At 38.8% G+C, this 6128-nt stretch overlaps 1 pseudogene; it reads left to right on the forward strand.

The window, feature by feature from the left end:
* Positions 1-315: 315 nt before the first annotated feature.
* LOC114493042 lies at positions 316-890 on the forward strand (annotated as a pseudogene).
* The last annotated feature ends 5238 nt before the right edge of the window (positions 891-6128 follow it).

Below are 6128 nucleotides of genomic sequence, written 5' to 3' on the forward strand. Positions count from 1 at the left end.
AAAAATGATGTATTCTCATCAAAAAAATCAAACATATCAAAGCACAGAGAAGATAATGTGAAAAATTTCCTTCTCCCCACAATCCCAGCCTCCATCCTCTGCAAGTAAACACTGTTAACTAATTAATGTGTTTCCTTATCTTACTTTTTAATGCACTCACACATATATAAGGATATATACAATTGTATAGCTTTTGTACATAAATAGATTTTAAGGTTGTTTGTCATATTTACTTTTTGTTACCAATATAGTTATTTTATGCCTTCAAATGTAAGAATTTTGTTTTTGGAACTGGGAGGGGCCCTAGGCACCATCATGGGAGTCAGCATCTACCGCAACAAAGACAGAAAAGTTTGGCAAGGAGCCCAAGAGCCAGGACACTACATAAGGCTGTTGGTCAAGCTGTACAGGTTTCTGGCCAAACCAACTCCACCTTCAACCAGGTGGTGCTGAAGAGGTTGTTCCTGAGTCACACCAACCAGCCACCTGTCCCTTTCCCAATAATCCCGAAGATGAAGCTTCCTGGTGAGAGGTAAAAACTGCAGTGGTTGTAGGCACTATAACCAATGAAGTGCATGTCCAGGAGGTGCCCAAGCTGAAGATGTGTGCACTTTGTGTCAGCACCTGCTCCCAGAGTGGGATCCTTGAGTTCAGGAGCAAGATCCTCACCTTCAGACCTGCTGACTCTGGACTCCCCCAGGGGCAGCACACTGTCTTGCTTTCTGGTCCTTGCAAAGGCCAAGAGGTGTACAGGCACTTCAGCAAGGCCCCAGGAACCCCTCACAGCCACACCAAACCCTACCTAGGCTCCAAGGACTGGACGTACCAGCGTGCAAGAGGCCAACAGGCCAGATGTGGCTACAAAAACTAACCCTAGATCCTACTTTGTTATTAAAAATTTGGGGATGGTGAAAAAAATAATGATATTTTTTCATACTTTAAAGGATGTTTGGCAGTAAGGGGGTAAAGGTCTGTGTTCAAGTCAACTATTATAATACAATGTGTTATTGGTTTTATTTTGCATACTTTAATTTCATAACAAAAATATTAAAAAGCACAATACATAATAACATCCAAACCCGATGTCAAGTGCAAGAAGGGAAGATTTGAGGCTCTTGTCACCTGCCTTAGGCAAAGATAGGAGAGAATAAAAACCACTGAACAGCAAAGGAAGCCAAGTAGGTTAGAGCCGCTCAGGGCTGCTGGGGGAACCATGAAGATACTACACAGAGGATGCAGATCTGTAGGCAGAAATTCCTAATCTACTTCCATGCAAGAGGCATCCTTCTCATCCTCAAGGGGTGATCTCATCAGGAATAGCAGCACTAGGTTCTTCTGCTGTTATTTCATCTTCTTCAATGCCTAGTCTTGGCTCAATAATGTGATAGATGCACTTGGAGTGAATCTGGGGGTCCTCAAGCAAGAAATGATAAGAACCTAGATGCCCATCAGTAAATGAATGGATCAAAAAACTATGGTACATTTACACAATGGAATTCTATGCAGCAGAAAGAAAGAAGGAGCTCCTATCCTCTGCAACAGCTTGGATGGAGCTGGAAAGCATTATGCTAAGTGAAATAAGCCAGGCAGTGAAAGACAAATACCATATGATCTCACCTTTAACAGGAACCTAAACAACAAAACAAAGAAACAAGCAAAATATAACCAAAGACACTGAAATAGAGGACAGACCAACAGTGACCAGAGGGGAGAGAAGAGGGAATTTCAGGGGAGACTGGGAAGGGGTTACAGAAACAAATTTAAAGGACACATGGACAAAAACTAGGGAGAGGGCGGTAATGGGAGGGAAGTGGGGAGGGATGGGTGGGTGGGCTGGAATGGGAGTAAAAGGGAGAAAACTGTACTTGAACAATGATTAAAATTAAAAAAAGAAAAGAAAAGAAGGCAATGCAATTTAATGGCATTTAGATATATGGTTTTCTTGCTTTTGTTGCAAAGAAAGTAATATTTAGACTGGCAGATAAATATATTTTTATGTACTCCAATTAATCTGGAAGACCTAATCTGTACTAGTGGAATATACCTCAGTCTGATGATGAAAGAAAATGATTAGAGTAAGGGTCCAAACACGTGGACCTTTCTCTCTGCATCTAGACCAGGAAGCTCTACACCATCATCAGAGGGAGAATGTGGAAGAGACTGGCATCAGCAAGATGGTGGAGCAAGAAGTTCAGGTCTTATTCCCAAACAAACATGAATGCAACAACCAAACATGGACAAAACCAAAAGATAACGAGTGAAGAGCCCTTTTGTGCTGTTGGTAAGAATGCAAAATGGTGCAGCCTCTACGGCAATGGTATGATGATCCTCAAATTATTAAAAGTAAACTATCATAGGATCCAGCAATCCCACCTCTAGGCATTTATTCTAAGGAAGTGAAATCAGGATCTTAAAAACACATCTTCACCCCCATACTCATGCAGCATTATTCACAACAGCCAAGACATGCAAACAACCCACATCCATTGAAAGATGAATTGATAAAGAAAATGTAGTAAATACATACAATGGGCGATTTATTACTCAGCCTTAAAGAAAGGGAATTCTTCTACATGTGATGACATGGATGAACCTGGAAGACATTATGCTGGGTGAAATAAGCCAGACACAGAAGGACAAATACCACATGATTCCACTTATATGAGGGATCTAAAATAGTCCAACTCATAAAACAGGAGCACAGTGGACAACAAGATTTCAAGACAACTGATATAGCTTTCCTCCAACCCTGGAGGCTCCCGCTGTGCAGAAATGTTTAGCAGTCCAGTTCACTTTTATACATGCTGCTTTGTCACAGACACAAAATCACACACACAGAGTTGGAGCTTTGTCACATATATATATATATATATATATGACAAAGACAAATACACTAAACTTTCTTAACTGTTCACAACAAAACATTTCTGCATGTACAACACACTACTTACATTTCTGTCATTTCCAATAAATATTCTGAATGAATGAAGTTATTTTTGTATGAGCCTGTTCAGACTCTAGGAAGATCAATTGGGGGGGGCTTATAACATGCAATTTGCATAAAAGTACTTTTTTAATATAAACATGATCTTTAGTTTTCCTTAACTTATATGTTCAATTATATTTTTCACGTTTTAGAGTTATCTTTACCATGAAGTTTTAAAGACGTTTATGCCCTGGTCAGTGGGACTTCTGAAATGTGTGCCTGTCCATGGGCATGCACCTGGTCACCACCCAGTCGCCACCCTGATAACAGCACTTAGTACACGACTCAGTGTGTGTTGGTAACAGCCTACCTCAACCCAGGTTCTGCACTGGGCCTATCTTGTTTGTGTCCAAGAAGATGTACAAATAATAGCTCAGCATTTTTAATGGTTTAATATGACAGTGCAATTATTCAGAGGCACAATCCAACACAAGTCCAGATTATCATCTATTTTTGTGTAATTGCTCAGCAAATCTTGGCAGTTAGAATTACTGAGGACAGTTGTGATAACAAGAATTACAATTTTTCAACATTATGCATTTGGCATTGGTTGTGATATGTGCACCTGCCAACAATTACTTTTCTACCTAGAGAAAAGCTTCACTCTAATTATACAACCTACAGTTTGGAGACTTAGAGACAGCTCTCTGCCATCCCTTCCTACCTTATCAGATCAAATGGTTCCCAAATTCACAGGCAGAAGTTTGGGATGTGTATTTGATCGTGAAGTATACTAAAATTGACAGTTTCTAGGGAATCACCCATAGTTGGTGCTTGAGAAAGAATTACTGAATTATTTAATTAGATTTTTATCTACCATGGTTGTCTCCCACAAATGTGCTCAGTTTACCAGTTTACTGTAATGAGTGAAAAATTCCTTTGAATTCAAAGCAACTCAATTTTATTGTAAATTCTTTCTTTGCATTTTATGATTCATTTCATTTTCTGTCTCAGCCTTTCTCTTCTGCCTGATATATAGTGAGCTCTGCTTCCATCAGTCCCAAACCTTTCCCAGGTCGTGAGGGACATAAGCAGCCCTCCTAATGCCAGCCAGTTAAAATAACAATCATGTTTTAGGTATTAGCCAGAGCATTACTTTTGTTGTGGTGTGGTGGTGGCTTTCCTTCTAGTAAATATGCTCTTCTTTTTTATTTTTTTAACAATTACACTGCTAATCTCCTGATCCAACACTGGGTAAAAATCCCAGAAATGATTTGTTTGACTATTCTGGAGAGGAAAATTGACTATCATCCTGAGAAAAAAACAGTTCCCACTGTCTTTGATCACCATTTCCTTGACTACTACAGCGATTTAAGTGTGGCTGCCTAACTCCTATCAGCAGAGAATGTTAGAGAAGTATAGCAAACACTTTGTGTAGGGATTAACTTAATTACTAACAGCTAAACATAGCTTTAAAATTTTTTTATTTGTCTACCAATCTAATTTCATCCACACAACAGATGTATAACCACCTTCAATAATCTATGAACAATGGCTGAATCTAGAAATAAACTTTACACCAAACTTGGCTTGAAGTCAATTCTCATTAACTGATCCATCCTTTGAGAATAATGTCAGGCTTATTGATAGGGGCCAATGATATGAAGATGAATGAAATGACTTTCTTTCCTCAGGGAACTCTCTATCCTGGTAGAGAGCCATATATGTAAATAATCACAAAGCCCTGCCATACATAATGGTATGTAATGCAACAAGCCTCAGAGAGAATGCTCATTTGTTTATTCACAATGATATCCTGAGTGTCTGAAATGCACCAGGTGCACTTCTCAGTGCTGGGGAATAAAAGACGCAGAGATGCCTGCTGCATTGGAAACTGCTCCTAGTGGTGTACACAGTGAGAGCTGGCTGGTTCCTGGAGGGAGGTAACTTGAGAAAGATTTCCAGAACTCTTCTTTAAAGTAAAATTTGTTAGGTCACTTTTCATATGCATAGAAGAGCATATAAACATGAAAAAACTGGTTCATTACAGTGAAGATTGCTTAGGTATGAGATATGACTGATTGCATGTTAGAATAAACTTATGAGCCTGGGGAATGTGGTGAGAAGCTAGGCCAGTGCACGGCCTGCAGAAGAGGTTCCTGTTCAGGCTGGCCGAGCCACACATCTGAGTAGGATGTGTGGTCTGGTATTAACGCTTGAGTTGAGAGTCTGTTTATAATAAAGCCCCTATCTCACATGGGTGGGTCCCCTTTACTCGGGATATCTGAATCAATTCTGAAACCCACAAGCAATCTGATTTTCTTTTGTAGTTAATTCTATTTTCTTTTAAAATAAAATTTTACCAGGCTGTTTAATAATGGTGTGCAATGAGCACTTTGCTGTCTCTCTCTGTGGCAGATAGCACTCAGTAGATGGTGGACAGGAGAGGGATGTCCATGAGGGCAGTGGGCAGAGGGCCTGAACCAAACCTTGAGGGTCAGGTGATGTGTGAATCCAACTAAAGAAATATTAAAAGATCCTTTAAAATTTTTTTAAAAATTTTAAATTTTAAAATTTTTTTTAAAAATCAAATGTCAAAATTTGCTGCAATCATAGCATATCTCTCTTCCGAGCTTAAATTGAGAGTGTTAATAAAATTAAAAACCAGAAGGACATCATAAACCAGAGGCTTTATTGTTACATAAACACAAACATGGTTTGACACCTTTACATGTGATTCCTTCATAAGACCCTTTATTTTTTGAGCTATGAACTTGAATTCTGTTATTTTACGCAGCTTTAAATAATCGAGATTAGGCTGGCAGACTGAAATATGCTTGCACTTTAAGCAACTTTCTGTTCGTATAACAAATGGCTCTGAAAAACTTGCAGGCTGCCATTTCATGCTGTGCATTGATTTTTGAAAATTATCTTACAATTCTAAAAATATGTCCTAAAAAGGTATTACTCTGTGGATGAATTGGCTACAATCATCTCCATTGTTCACAGATCTTCGTAACAGAACCAGCTTAAAGAGTTCTCAAACTAGTTCAATCATACAGAAAATGAGAGATTGTCTTTATCTGATAACCACCACACACAATAAACCAAGAAAATATTTTAATCTGCTTAAAGTCTTAAGAATGTTAGAGTTCTCTCCATGTTGAAGGTCAAATTTCAGCCAAATTTTAAAAATTACATT

The sequence above is a fragment of the Phyllostomus discolor genome, chromosome 1, assembly GCF_004126475.2.
Source record: "Phyllostomus discolor isolate MPI-MPIP mPhyDis1 chromosome 1, mPhyDis1.pri.v3, whole genome shotgun sequence".
NCBI lineage: Eukaryota > Metazoa > Chordata > Mammalia > Chiroptera > Phyllostomidae > Phyllostomus > Phyllostomus discolor.